This window comes from Anser brachyrhynchus (genome assembly GCF_964034855.1).
Source record: "Anser brachyrhynchus genome assembly, chromosome: Z".
Classification (NCBI taxonomy): domain Eukaryota; kingdom Metazoa; phylum Chordata; class Aves; order Anseriformes; family Anatidae; genus Anser; species Anser brachyrhynchus.
In genome coordinates this window covers 57,077,722-57,093,980 of record NC_137697.1, presented here as the reverse complement: position 1 = coordinate 57,093,980, position 16,259 = coordinate 57,077,722, and the positions used below count along the sequence as shown (strand labels likewise).

The window sequence follows — 16,259 nt, the reverse complement described above, 5'->3', positions numbered from 1 at the left end:
TTTTTTTTTTCCTTCACATGGAGCAGAAAATCTTTAATGAACAAGCCTGAAAAGCCAAGGAAAAGATTCTTTCTTCTGCCTTTACTGACATGTCCTTTGGAATGGGAGAATATCCAGCGGTGCTGATGTACTGACACTTGTTACCCTTATCCCACTGGGCATACAACTGTCACATCTATACTGAGTCATACATAAAGATACAAGTATCTTTAAAGAGTGGTCCGTAATACCTGCCAGAGACATCCATTATTGTAATTATTACTATTATTATTATTACTATTATTATTACTGTTACTATTATTACTATCATCATCATCTAACAGTATCTTCTGCTTATTTTGCCTACTGGTATTTACAATCTTCGTTTTTATTCTTTTTTCATACTTTATATGTAACATATTTTTGACTTCACAACTGATCACATTTTCACTTGGGAAGCAATACACCTTCTACCATTGTTTATATCTTTCAGAACAGCAATTTGAAATAAAACAGAAAAAAATGGGTATTAGTTAATACGAATTAATACTGGAAGGTTTGCTTTTCTCTCTCTTTTGGTTTTCATTATCATGAATGCTTATACTTGCAGCACAGAGAAGTCCATTAAGGAGATGTGGCTATATATTATTAAAGTGATGTTAGAAAGCCAGAAATAAAAGGTAGTATAATTTGGATGAACAAATTTCCTTAAATGCCAGATACATATTAGTAACAATTTTACTGACCTGTGGTGTGGAAGATATTAATTAATTTATCACAACAGCAGACTGGAAGAAAACACATCATGCTAATTGGTTTCTTGGATGAGAATCAGTGACTCATTAGTTTTAACCATATAAGCCTGCTAACAGTATTTTATGACCGATGAAATAAATACAAGCAACATTATGGAGAATACAGCATGCCACACACAGAATGCTTTCACCCCTATTAACTCAACTAAATGCACACTACTACTTCCACTATGGTGCGCAGCGAGTAAAACTAACAGTATGAATGAGGAGGAAACACACCCTATACAGTGCATAGCATTTGTTGCTTCTGCTTCCATCTTTAACTGACATGTTAAAACCACATGACCCTAAATATAATCAGAATTTTGTCTAAGCACCAGCTATGACGGAAATTATATTATACTGATGCTACTCAGAAAGGAATTTGATAAAAATGTTGGAAAAAAGTATTCCCTTCTTTATTCTTCTTAGATATCTATAATGGTCTCTACAGTGGCTTAGGACTACCTTAACCAACTAGTGATGTCACTATTATTTCTGCAACATACTAGATTATGTAATACTAATAGTTCAGAATTGTGTCTAATTTATCTAATCTAAATACTGATTCGGGGCACTTATCATTGAAATTTTAGGCTCTAAGTCTGGAGGAGCACAAACTTATCCATGATGATGAAAGTAGCAGGAGATGTGCAAAATGTGATCCAATCCACTGAAGCCACACAACTTTTACCTGCTGATTATACAAGACAGTCCAGGGTACTAGAATCAGTCTTTCCCACTGTGGTGCAGGAAACCACTGGGAAATGTTCAGGACCAGTTGATACGGAATACAGTCCAGTTTCCCAGTGGAAGTTTCCTTTTGCAACTTTTCTAGGTGGCTGAGGGTATGGACAGGTGAAAATAGCTCTCTCTCAGTTTACAAATGAGAAACCAGAGGGCTCTGTTAGGAATTGGAATATCTCAGTATTGAGCCCCGTCCAAGGAGACCGAACCAGTAACTCTTACACTACAGGGAATTGACCAAACTGTTGCTCATACCTCCCTAAACCTGGTTGGAGTTGTTCTGACTGAATACATCCCCTTCATCTTTAGCTATCTGTGGCAAGCCAAGGTTTTGGGATTATGAAAATTGAGACAGGAGAAGTCTTTGCATAGTCATAGTGTTGATGGCAGTCAGCTGAGAGGAGGAAGAAATGGGCTTCCAGAGCCAACTCTCTAGAATGTGTACATTAGTTTATGCAATGGCTAAAAGTGAAAAAAAGCTTGAGAAACAGGAACAAAAATCCCTCTGTCAATGTTCTAGGACAGAATCAATATTTTCCTAATTTCTCTCTTTCTTCAAAATTTTTATTTCTGTGCATTTATTAGATTCTAGTACTAGAATCTAGTTCTATCTGAAAGGGAAACTTGAACCTCTGGCCTGCTTCTCTGGAGCACTGAATAAGGGTAACCATTATTTATTTATTTATTTATTTATTTATTTATTTATTTATTTATTAGGCTAGGTAGCAATATGAACCGGGATATTTTGCTTCCTGTGTCAATACTATAACATATGACATTTCTTAGGATCCACCGTTTGGTCCTATGGTAACACCTGGTTGCTTTAGCTTAATGCTCTATGTGCAACTGACAACTGTCTCAGAGAGCAATGTTTCCACAGGTCTTTGTTTTACAAACAGCAGATTATTCATATCAATTACTGTCTCAGTTTGTAAAAAAAAAATCTTATACAAGGCTTTTCCTTTTCTATCACACAATTATCCATCAGAATTGCCTTTTGTGAATTGCTTTTCTGAAATTTACCGTGATTGGCTTTGAATACTGCCTTTATTTAGTACTCTACTTGAGCATTCTCTTGATGTCAAATTTCATCTATGTGTCATAATAAATCTTGCATTAAAAAAATCTGAGAAAAATGCTTTATTATTGAATCTATTAGCATTTCGTTTTGGTCCTCTAGAGAAGATCCAAGTTAACATTGATAACATGATATATAAAATAATTATTATAATTGTATGTTATAAAATGCTTTTAAATAATAACTAACAGGAAAATGAAACCGAAATAAGTATCTAAAATATAAATAAGACCTATGGCATGTAAGTGTTATCAAAAATATATATTGAACCTGAAAGGTAAAGCCGCTCAGAGCTAAAACAAAAATCAGATACAACACCCATAGTCGACTGTATGAAGATTCACTAACGTCTCCGTAGCTCTGCATGGGCAACAGGATTAATATGTGACCTCTCTTATGACAACAAAATTTCTTCAGCACATTTCCATTAAATTTAATCTTTGAACTGCTTTTGGAAGCAGGTCATAAATATGCTTGCTAGAAGACATCATCTGAAATTTTTTCTTTTTTTTTTAATTTTTAATTTTTCTTTTTTTTAATTTTTATTTTAATTTTTATTTTTTATTTTCTTTAAAAAGTATTGAAGTAAGACTAAGTGTCTCCAAATACTGACAAATTAGGCATGCAGTGAAATGTATCTTTCCACTTTGCCTATAAATAATATGCAAAAAAGGGGAATACACAGATATTTGTGAGTGAAAAAATTAAAGAGGGCTCAGCAGGTCATTTGTAGAACACTTTCAAACTACACAAGTCTATATTCCAGATTACTTTTTGTTTTCTCTTCAGCTATCTCCTCCACATTTTTAACATCAATCAACAACTTTCTTATACTTGTTTTTACATAACTACATACACATTTACGTAAGAACTACATACACAATTTTCAATAGAAAGTTGGAAGAAGATTAATGGGAGAATCTTGCAACAGAATATCAGATATCATAGAATATCTGCAGTGCATAATGGGGTGCCTTGCTGAAACCTTGAGCTAGCAGTGACAGAGATAAAGCTAAAACAAAAGTCTGGGGAGCTAAACAGCCCAGGAAGATTTTCTGCACTGCACTAATACAGCCACGTGGCTTTTTAGACTTCAGGTAGTATCACCACATAGAACTGCATTCTGCCAAGGAATGTCTCACCTCAGGTCAGTAATAAGTTAGTGGTCTTTTGCACCATTCAGGAGATGTAAAGTTACCTTCCTTCACATGCTTGCCTAGTTCTACAGTTGTCTAAAAGGTTGTCTGAAATAATCTTGAGAAAAACTGTAAGTAGATTTAAAGAATACACTGAGGAGATATTTTGAGTAATCTGGCTAGAATAACAGATAGATTAACCTCTTTGCAATTTAACTGAAAGAAAATTTGTTTCAGTCCTGAAACATGGTCAGGTTATAGCTTCAAGGTTCCTATGGCTTGTAAGTAGACGACTATAACTGCTATTGATTTTTTTTTTCTTTACACAAGATATTACTGAGATATTGTTATTTACTTGTAAGAATCTTCAGTGACAAATGGAAAAGGGAAAAAATCTCATGCTGACATAAAATATTATGTATTTTCCCACTTTAAATAAAATGCAGGATATATCAATACAGAAACACATCGGGAGTGAGTCAAGGAAATAATTTGACATGCATTTTGAAAATATTTCAATGCAAATTTTGACTTTTTCAACTTTTTTTGTTGCAATGGTAAAATTACTTCATTTTTCTCTCAAGCAGATTGTATTTTTGGATTATAGTTTTATGTGCTTAATTATTTTTCCTTTGCTTAAGCAATCTTAATCAATTGCTTAATCTTAAGCAATTAAATAATTGCTGGAATATATCATAGTTATCAATGAAGAAAAATCTTGTCCACTATGTCCAAATTTCCAGCATGCTATAACCACTAGGGATTTTATTATTTGCTGTAAAATCATCAGTGCTTCACAGTTACTAATGGCTATTTTATTCATCTGCTTTATGCTCTTTTCCACTGTATTGCTGGAATTCTTCACTTAATGTAACACTGTCTCCAGTGGAAAAATCTGTCTGAAGCTATTACCATTGTCATTAAATTATTTCACTGCCACCATTGGGAGAGATCACTGAATAGCTCTCTAGTGAAAAAAAGAGTAAAGGTATTTTTTCTTTGAAAGACAGAACTGAAAGGCAGGAGTGTCTCAGAGAATCATTGGAGAGACAGATGAGAAAAGAAGGACTTCTCCAAACTCTTGACTTATCCTGTTAGCATCATTCCTTGGAACTGACACAACAATCATGACCTTACTTATCCACTAAGGAGTTTTCAAAGACCATCAGAACAGATGAAGCAGCTTGCTCAGCACAAATGAATCTGTAACCTGCTTTTCCTTCTAGTCAAGATGAAGTATAAAACACCTGGGTGAAATCAGAACTTGCTCTTATTGCCTGACCTGTACATTGAGACTTGAAATTGCTGATGGATCTTTAATGTTTTATTGGTCTGTAACACCTTTTGGAGAGAACTAAGTGTTAACAAAGTCAAGACACCTTGCTGTGGCTCCTGCCTGGACAGTTTGGTCTGCATTGACAGCATGGGCCAAAGATTCTCCCAGGGTGAGTTATCTGTAAACAGATACCCATTATCCAATGTTAGGGAGTCAACAACAACACTGATCAAGGACTAGCTGTATGACTCTGCTGTGCTCCGTCAACTACAGTAACTGGGATACTTAGCCATGATAGCAACAATAGGCCTGCTTGAACTCAGGCAGACCCTTGGCACTCAATTTTGACTCCTGCTGGAAATGTTATTCTCATGGCTCTGATGGCAAAGACAGCCTGCCTTTTGAAAGCAAAGCTCAGAGAGAATTCAGAATAGGAAAGGAAATTCTCTTCAGATGCAAAGTCTCAAGACCATTACAATAGCCATTTTCCAGCTCTTTTGTTCTCCTGCCTTATCCCCATCAATGATGATGAAGCATCACTTATCTGGTAAAGCAATTTTGGAAAAATATTTGACCTGTTTTAAATGTGCATATAGAAGCTTACCTGCCAGAAATGAAGAGGAGAATCAATGAATAAGACAAAAAATAACAAGGATAATGAATGATAAGAAAGCTACAAATATAATCCAGCTTTTATATGTATGTCACAGAGTAAAGTCTGCTCAAATGTCTCATTCAGAAAAAAAAAAAAAAAAAGGAAAAAAAAAGATGTTGATTATATCTGCTCTGCTCTTCTCATTAGATTAATCTGGTATCTTTTGGGAACACAAATAAGGCGCAGGCAGTTGTTATGGGAGAGGCCACATCTGTTCTGTTCTTAAAGAATTAGGTATGTGCTGGAGAGAAACACAAAGCTCAGAAGAGTTTTAGATTTTTTGGGGGTGGGAGATCAGAAAGTGGTAGTGATTCAGGTAACACTGAATTTAAACAAAGAGAAAAAAGGTGCAAGCATCCTGTTACGCCAGTTCACATTGCTGGGCACAGCTGTATTGGAGGCCTTGGCTAGTGTGAATGTCACTTCTACAGAGCATGTATGTATCTAGATACCTTCAAACAGAAATTGTTATTCATCCACTGCGTCCATCTCAGTTACTAAACAAATTCTGTATTTCATGCTACTGAGCAGTGTGGTTCTTCTGCCTACCATACCTGAAATTCCCCCAAGACAACATGAGCCACTGAACACTTTGATAGTTCAGTAGCAAGTGAAAACTTAAAATAAATGGAATAAGCTGTCTCTGAATGCTGTACAACCAAATCAGCAGCAGTGCTGACTGAAATACTTTTGCTCACTCAGTCCTATGTAACCTTATTTACTAAAAAAGAAGTGAAGTATTTTGAAGTTTTACTGAGATAGAGCTTTAGATAAAATTTTCACTTGTCAAGAACATGTAAAAGTCTTGTTTTCAATCTATTTTTGTTCAGAAGTCACTTGTCTATTTTGTGTAATTAGCCTCGATTCGTAGCATAGTTCTGTCTCTGTCAATGTATGAAAAAACTATTTCCAAATATGTGCTTTGGTTTCCAGTTCTGTCACTCCTATCTATTTTCTGTACCCTCTCCTTACCCTTTTACCCTTTTCCCCTCTAGATCATCAGAAATAGTGTTCTCCACTGCCTCTTGTTACTTTAGGCAAAGTTTTCAATGTCATTGCAACACTGTGAAGTAACCAATCACAGCAGTAGTCTGGTAACTTCTCCAGTGTGCATTTTAAAGGACTGCAGGCAAAGTGCAGTTGTGTCTTAGACTTGCCCTCTGCTCATAGCAGTGGACACTTATGTTCTGTCTCTGATCCACAACAGGTCTGAGGCTTTTCAGGAAAAATCTCCCCATATAATGCAAAAGACAACCTCCATTAAGTAGGATAGAGGTTTTCCATTTTTGTGGATCTGCTTTTTCTTAATAACTAGCTATATTAATAGACTGATTTCAACTACGCAGTATTTTAATGTATTATTTTAACCTTTTATTAAATTTAGAGATAAAAACATAACGTAAAAATATTATTTAAAATAAGATCTGCATAATGGTGGAACAGACTTTGTCTGACCTATTACTAAACTTTATTCAGAAAATTGCACATAAAAACGGCTGAGTTTGTTCAATGAAGATGAAGGTAGAATTTTCATTTTAATTTAATCAGATTTACTAAAGGTCAAAAATCATTTGCCTACAGGAATTAATCCACACACACCTGGAAATAATAATGTCTGGTTTCTTTGGTTCTTTACTTTGTACTTATTTCCAGCAAATAAGCTCTTGCATTGCATAAATAAATTCAAGATGCTAGACAGGGTATATATGCGAGAGGCCCATCTTAGATTTTAGAAATATCAGCACCATTTTTTGTCAAATGCCTCTCAGTGGCAGAGAAAGATGCATTGACATGTCCAGGGATTCTAATTCAATCCCTTTGTTCTCTGTTACAAATGTATTATGATTCCTCCCTGTAAAGAGCCTCTAGTAGTAATGAGCCAAAGATTGTGATTTTTACAGATTGCACACACACATATGTGCATTCACATATTAATGACTATTCGTATATTTTCAGCTCTTGGTGGATTGACCCTGGCCAGCAGCTAAGCACACAGAGAGATGCTTGCTCCACACCCCCACAGCATGTAAGGAGAGAGAACAGGAAGAGAAGAACTAAGATAACTTGTGGGTCAAGATAAAGACATTAATAGGGGAAGAACAGAGGGAAAAAACAAACAAACAAACAAACAAAAAATACAAAGGCAACCACTCCTAGAGCATAGTACCAAGTAAACACATGGTGTAGGGGACATCTGGAAAGCAAGTTAACTAGAAACAAAGATAAAATTTTGTGTTTAGTACCCAGGCAGCCTGGACTGGGGAAAGTCCTAATGGAATATAACATCGTCACTAATTGTGTGTGTGTACTGATTTTAGCTGGGATAGAGTTAATTTTCTTCACAGTAGCTGGTATGGTGCTATGTTTGGATTTAGGATGAGAATAATGCTGATAACACGAGTGTGTTTAGTTGTTGCAGAACAGTGATCACATAGACCCCATAGACAACTTTTCAATTTCTGGTGCTGCCCTGCCAGCGAGAGGCTGGGGGTGCACCAGGAGCTGGGAGGGGACACAACCAGGACAGCTGGCCCAGACTGGCCAGAGGGATGTCCCGTATCATGTGATGTCATGGTCAGCATAAAAAGCTGGGATAAAGAAGGATGAAGCAGGGATGGAGTGATTGTGTTTGTCTTCCAAATAAACTGTTACGCATGATGAGCCCTGGGAGTGGCTGACACCTGCCTGCCAATGGGAAGCAGCAAATGGATTCCTTGTTTTGCATTGGTTGTGTGTGTTGTTTTAACTTTACCTGTTAAACTGTCTGTATCTCAAGCTGTGAGTTTTCTCACTTTTACCAGTGGGGAGGAGTCAGTAAACATCTGTGTGGGGCTAAGCTGCCTGCTGGGGTCAAACCATGACAAACAAACTCACATAAACAAAGGCGTTTAAATTAGTATCCAACCTAATGCTAAAATGCTAAAGATATACCAGCTACTAACTGTATACCAAAGACTAAAGACATAATGAAGCTAGGTTTCCAAAGTCCTAATTGAACAAAGCTGCTTCTCTCTTGGAAGGAGTTTGCCACAGAGAAACAGGAACCCTGCAGCATATCTGCAACTCTTTCTGCTAAACCTGTAAGGTGTGCCACAAAACTAGGAGCTACGTTATCCCACAGCTGTACTTCCAGCAGGAATTAAGGAGCATTGGAATATCCAGTCAAGTCTAAAAAGCCTCAGTAAAGATCAATATTGTGTATAGAATACAGCAGGCACTTTGCTGAATATTCAAATATTTCATAAAAACATATCAAAAAATTGAAAAGATTACAAGAACAGTACTCATTATTTGTCACAATGAGCACAGCCCTGGAAATCTAGTTTTCCAGCTGCTACCCACTAATTCAGATGTGACTACTGGTAAGAGCCAGACTGTCCTTCTATCTGTAGGTTAATAGAGAGACAGCACATAATGTGAATAATAATCTAGGAAGCATTATGATCAGTCAGTTACACGGGTAAGAAGGTTTTAATTGCCATTTAGTGCTGAGAAATACAGGATCACCAGAGAAAAATTCAAAAGAGTAAGAAGTGTCTCTCTCACCTTCTTTCTTTAACAGAAACTTAAAAAAAAAAAAAAAAAAAAAAAAAGCTGTTTCCAGAATATACAAATACATGTGCTAAGTGGTACCTAAAGGAAATATAATCTGTTTGTTCACTCTGGTGGTTTTACTCAGCTGGGCAGCTGAGCTCCACCACAACCACTCTCTCACTCACCTTCCTCAAAAAGAAAGGGGGAGAAAGTATGATGAAAAGGGCTCAAAGAAAGAATTAGAGAAAAATAATTACGTATTACTAACAAACTAGAGGAGGGAGAAACAAACAAACAAACAAAACACCTTCCCCCCATCCACCCTCTTCTGCCTCCTCCCCCCAAACAGCGCTGGGGAACAGGGAATGGGGGCTTCAGTCAGTCTATAGTGTTTTATCTCCACCGCTCCCTCACGGTCACTCCCTGCCCCTGCTCCCCGTGGGGTCCCTCCCACGGGATGCCTCCTTCCCGAACTGAGCCTGGAGGGGCTGCCCACAAGCAGCAGCTCTTCAAGAACTGCTCCCACATGGCTCCGTACCACGGGGTCCATCCATCCCCCAGGAGCAAACTGCTCCAGCACGGGTCCCCCCCGGGTGGGCGGCAGCTCCCCCCAGACCCCCTGCTCCTGCGTGGGCTCCTCTCCACGGGCTGCAGCTCCGGCCCGGGGCCTGCTCCTGCGGGGGCTCTCCATGGGCCGCAGCCTCCTCCAGGCCACGTCCACCTGCTCCACCAGGGGCTCCGCCACGGGGGGACTGCAGCGTGGAGATCTGCTCCGTGTGGGACCCATGGGCTGCAGGGGGACAGCCTGCTCCACCAGGGGCCTGTCCCTGCACAGGCCGCAGGGGAACTGCTGCTGCCTGCCTGGAGCACCTCCTGCCCTCCTGCTGCACTCACCTGGGGGGCTGCAGGGCTGCTTCTCACTCCTCTCTCCCAGCTGCTGTTGCCCGGCATTCTTTTCCCCTTTCTTAAATCTGCTCTCCCAAAGGCACAAACAACATGGCTTATTGGCTCATCTCTGGGCAGCGGCGAGTCCATTTTGGAGCTGTTTGAAACTGGCCCGTATGTAACATGGGGCAGCTTCTGGATCCTTCTCACAGAGGCCACTCCTGCAGCCTCCTGCTACCAAAACCTTGCAACGTAAACCCAATACATTCACACAGAGTTCTCAGGCTTTCACAGAGACATTTCATATGTTTTGAACGGGATCAACAGCAATGATGGATGACTATAAAGCTGTTTTGTTACAGTAACACAGCAAGGAATACCAACAATACTGACAGCAAAACAAGATCAGGCAATATAATAAATAAATAAATAAATATATTCATTATAGCATAATGAATATATATATGTATTCATTATATATAACATAATGAATACATATATTACATTCATTATATTCATTGATTTATAAAATGTAATGAATATATATATGTATAATGTTTAAAACATTTACTGGAAGTTGTTATTAATAACTGAACCAGTAACTGGGTAGGCTTTGATAATAAAAGAAGTGCTATTCAGTGAGATTATTTTGCCTTTGCATAGTCTTCTCTTTAACAGCAGCATAGAATAAGTAAGTGTTCATCCACACAGTGCTTCTAAAAATATTAACAATTTAACTAGTCATGCAAGATTCTTGGACCTTCAGCCAAACCTGCCCATTACTGTAGCTATTCTGTGTTTGAAAAAGTAGATCTGATCTCTGAACTTCTTTGTTTCGGTTAACCAGCCATAACAAGCAGGCAATTGCTTGACCTAAAGAGTATTGTGAAGATGACTTCACCCTGGTCCTTCAGTACTACCAGGGTGACATCAAAAATCACAGAATCGCAGAACCACAGAATGGTTTATATTGAAAAGGACCACTGAAGGTCATCGCCTGTTCAAGCAGGGATACCTAGAGCCCATTGCTGAAGGCCATGTCCAGACAGCTTTTGATTATCTCCAAGGAGGGACATTTCACAACCTCTCTGGATAACCTGTTCCATTGCTCCATAAACTGCACAGTAAAGAAGTGTTTCTTGATGTTCAGAGCATCCCTCCTGTGTTCCAGCTTTTGCCCATTGCCTCTTTTCCTGTCACTGGACACCACTGAAAAGACCCTGGTTCTTATCTTCTTTATACCGTCCCTTCAGGTAATTGTATACATTGATAAGATTCCCCGTGACCCTTCTCCTTTTTCAGGCTGAGCAGTCCCAGCTGCCCCTTCCTTCTCTCACTGGAGAGATGCTCCATTCCCTTTAACATCTTTGTGGCCCTTCATTGGACACTTTCCATGTCCATGTCTCGTACCAAGGAGCCCAGAACTGGACACATTAATCTAGGTGTGGACTCGCCAGTACTGAGTAGAGGGGAAGGATCTTGTCCCTTGACCTCCTGGCAGAGCTTGCCTAATGCAAGCCAGGATACCATTAGCCTTCTTCACTGCAAGTACACATTTCTGGGTCATGTACAACAGCTAGCTCATGTTCAAAAGGACAATCCCCAGGTCCTTTTCTGTCAGGATGCTTTCCAGCTGGGTGACCCCCAGCATGTGTTGGTGCCTTGAGTTTTTTCTCCTCAGGTGCAGGACTTAGCACTTCTGCTTTTTGAACTTCATTTCTCCAGACTGCCAAGGTCGCTCTGGATGAAAGCATGACCCTCCAGAGTATCATCTTCTCCTTACAGTTTTGTGTCATCTGCAGATTTTCTGTGGGTACACTGCCCATTGTTCAGATCATTAATGAAGATGTTAAACAGGACCAGACTAGGTATTAACCCCTGGGTTACACCATTAGTTATTGGCCTCAATTTAGATGTGACATCAGTGATCACAACCCTTTGGGCCCTGCTATTCAGCTAGTTTTCAATTCACCTCACTGCCTGCCCATCCAGTTCACACATCAGCACCTAGTCTGTGAGGGGATCTAATGGGGGACAGTGTCAGAGGCCTTACTAAAGTCCAGGTAGATGACATTCCCTGCTCTCTCTTCATCCGTCAGGCTGGTCTTTCATTGTGAAAGTTTATCAGATTGTTTTTCCCTTGAATACGTGCTGATTCCTCCTGGTGATTTTCTTGCCATTCATGCTTCAGGTGGTTTCCTGTTAGCTGCTCCATCACCTTCACAGTGATCAAATCAAAGTGGGACTGACAGGCCTGTAACTACCCAGGTCTTCCTTCTTGCCCTTCTTGATTTTAGGAGTGCATTTGCTCTCATCAGGCACTTCCTCCAGTCACCAAGGGAGCAGTCAATCAAGGATTATTGAGGTGGCCTTACAATGACATCAGCCAGCTCCCTCAGCTCTCATGGATGCATCCCAGCAGGACCCATGCACTCCTGTGTGTCCAGTTTTCTTAAGTATTCCCTGACCTGATCTTATTCACATAAAGTTTATATCTTCCTTGCTCCAGCCGTTCTCTCTGGTCTCTGGAACCAGGGATTCCCAAAGGCTAGTCATGCTACTAAAGGCTGAGTCAAAGAAGGTATTTTTGATAAAACCTTATATGGCTCGACAATTAGCAAAAATATACAACATATATATTTTTTCAACTGCATTCTAGAAATACTATTTTCCATTTGAGTGTTCCACTTTCAAAAACAACAGAATCCTACATATTTCTAAAAATACATTAATTGCAATCATGTATTTTGCAGCAGTTAAAAAGTAACACCCAGTGGAAATAGATACCTTAAAAAATGGAAGAGCACTAAAACCAGGATCAGCACCTGGACAGATTATCATTCAAATTCTCTTATAATAATTTTTCTTACTGTTTGATTGAAAATATGCTTCTTATATCTCAGATGATTTTCGTTTCATGAGTCTTACTATACCTTTAACACACAAGATGTTATGCCAGCTGTGCATTCAATAGAAAATAGTCTGTATGTTCTGTGGTTTTAAAAATGTATTGTATTTTCTCATGTGAGTTTGTCCAGAGAAATACATTTTTTAAATTTCTATTGTTTTTAAGTAAAGATTTACTTTTCATTACCAGTGGAAAAAATGGGCTGGGAAAAAGTCCATATTAATAAAGAGATAGGGTTAACTGACTGTATTTGTTCTATTTAATCCTCAGCAGTTAAAATTTTGGGAATATCTGTCAGACAACAGAGAATAAAATTTATGATCTCTGCTCTTCTCAGTAAGAGAAACAAAATTAAATATGAAAACATAATACATTTGAAGTAATACATTTCCTAGCACCAAAGTAACTTTCCAAATATGAAAGCATACCTACTGAATCTGAAGACATAAAAACACCCTGATAAAGGTAGAAAGGAGGTCACAGAGTATGCAGTGACGTTGGAAATGAAATCTTTTCTATGCAGTAACTCTAGCACCACAAATGTAGGCTGACAAAATCACTATTGTACAGTTGCTTAGGAAGACTTCACTTTTATATGCAGAATGTCTTTCCCAAAGAGTTTTGTTGTTGTTGTTTGTTTTGTTTTGTTTTTGAGATTTTATATAAAACTTCTGAGTAACTTCGAAGAACAAGGTATAAGAACAGCCATCCTTCAGCCGTGTTAAAAATATTGATCTTATCAGCTGAGAGGAAATATTGTTGCTTCTTTTTGAAAAGCATGGCTGAATTTTGGCAGATGGATTAGAAATGTGTCTTCTGTTGCTAAGAATGTATGTACAAATTCATTGGAAAGGCTTAGGGTATGTACATATTCATTACAGAACTGCTAGACTCCTGCAGCTAATTTTTTTGAGATTCATATCATACTGGACATGATACTGGCAGCTACAACCTGGGCAGTTCTGTCATCACCATTACAATGACTTGCCACTCCACCACATGACAAATAGTAATGATGAAATGTGGAGCAAGATGTCTGAGCCTCCTGTGTTCCTAACACTTCATCTGCTGACGGGAAGTTATATATTTACAGCAACAAGAACAAGAACATGCCTAGATTGGAAACACTATTCCTGTTTCTGCCAAAACATGTTAGATATTCCTGCAGGGGATTTTCACTGTAACTAGCAGAAAAACATAAACTATAGGGAATGGAACAGTGTTGTAGGTTATGAAGAAAGAAATCGCATATAAAGCTATAAAGAGAGGCTGTACACCTTAGCATATTTGTAAGGTAAATTAGGAAATGGAGAACTCCCATATTCCAGACAAGGTGATCAAAATCCTGTTTGCCAGTGGTTTTGTTTCTCTCGCTGCAGGACAAAAGTGATAGGTCTTTAATGTCAGAAATCTTTTCCACTAAGGAAAAGTGTTGTATATCTAATAGATTTATTTTAGGCAATTTTCACATTTTTGTGGATTTTATCTGCTGATGCAGGAATGATACCATACATTTGACAACCCATTACAACTTTACAAATCTGTAGCTTACATGTTACTGACTGTTGTGCTTGATGTCAAAATACAAGAATTTCTTTAGCCATTGCTAGCAATCACACTAGTGTGTGATTGATTTTTTGACAAGTAAAAGGTATATTTTAAATGATATTCATGCCTAGATATCTACAAGATACTTCTGGTACCTCAGCTGTGTTTAAAAAAAAACTGTAGGTATTTCTGATGCTTGGCAAGTTTTGAAGATTGACAACATTTTTAATTTATTCTAAACCCAACACTTCCCTCTCAGTGGTTGGCACTCATATTCAGATTGTGCAGAAACTTAATAAAAAGTTGAGTGGGTGCCTATTGGAAATAAATAAATAAATAAATAAATAAATAAATAAATAAAAAGCTGTTGCAAACAATGAAAGGAACTTTTTCTTGTTTGCATTATGTTCAAGATTTTGTGGTGCTGTAGCTACTCTACAAAACTTTGGAGTTTCCCAAAAGCTTGCAACTCAAATACCCACTAGATGGTTCAGGAAGTAAGAACAGAGTGTGATAAGCCTCAGTAAGAGCTGTCATTTCATAAAGTTTCTGTAATGTTAGACACAACCACCCCTTTGAGCTTGATTTATCTCTGCTTCCCCCCACAAAACCCCTCTTTTGTAACACCTTAACTGCATACAAACAAGTGAGCCGCCCCTATTCCCATAATTAATTTTCCCAGATGCTGGTATAGCAAAAGTACTGCTATATAAATCTGTATGAATGCAGGCAACTAGAAATTTATGCCCTGGCAGGGTTCACAGTGCAGAGATTTTTGGCATCTCTGGGGCTGAGGCTACTGTTTGTATTCTGAAAACTCTTCCTAAACAATGCGTTGCACAAATTCAGGCAGGAGGACCTGTTGTTATTCTGTCCCCTGCATAGCAGTTGTACACTTTTTCTGGAGGAATGTCAAAATCTGTCTTCTGTCCACTCACTGTTGGCAGGGGGTGATTTTATACTTCCACTCAAAGCTAAGAAGCCTAATGCTGTGTCTTCTGCAGTTTATTTCATATAAATATTTAAATGATTTAGTGGCAAGAGGTAGAAAGGAGAAATTAATCTAGAGCTTCCCTCTCACATGGAATGTAGTATTCATGCTAAAATCCTCTTTTTGCTGAAGGCAATATTAGTTTGGTTACTGCTTTAAAAAAAAGTATTGCTGTTCATGAGTGGGACTTACAGACACGCCTAAGGTGTTATATAAATGTTCCTTTAAAGAGAGGTGGGTTTAAGTAAGTCTTCACAAAATTAGTCTCGTAGAGTAATTCCTTTTATTTTCTAGTAGCTTTGCTACAAATATACAGCAAAATTAAATAGTCTATAACTAATTTGCTAGAGGTTATTATTATTATTATTATTATCACTTAGCTTACACTTTCTAGTAATCTGAAGCTTAAAATCTGAACTGCCACATCAATACAGAAATATATATGCCAGAAGCATGAAGTAGCACTGACTTAGCTTGAAAAACCTAAGGACATCTGGCCTGCAAAACTTCACATATATCATTCATGACATAATTCCAGATAATGAACACATTTGTTAAAATGGAAGGTATGGAGAAGGAAAGCCTTTAGAGAGAGGGAAAAAAAAATGTTTCTAGTTTAAAACAGTTGCTGCAGCTCTGTTACTGATGATACTGTGGATAAAGAACAGCCATAGTATATGGGCTTTCACTCAGGATTCTGCCCAAAATCTTGTGTGACCTTATCACCT

The 16,259-nt window shown here is 38.2% G+C and overlaps 1 long non-coding RNA gene across 1 annotated transcript in view; it reads right to left on the bottom strand.

The window, feature by feature from the left end:
* LOC308185347 overlaps positions 1–10,310 on the bottom strand; it is a 35,319-nt gene extending 25,009 nt beyond the window's left edge. Inside the window, exon 1 of the long non-coding RNA XR_013943314.1 lies at positions 10,094–10,310. This is a non-coding gene — a long non-coding RNA (uncharacterized lncRNA). The remainder of the gene's footprint in view (positions 1–10,093) is intronic.
* Between the last annotated feature and the right edge of the window lie 5,949 nt (positions 10,311–16,259).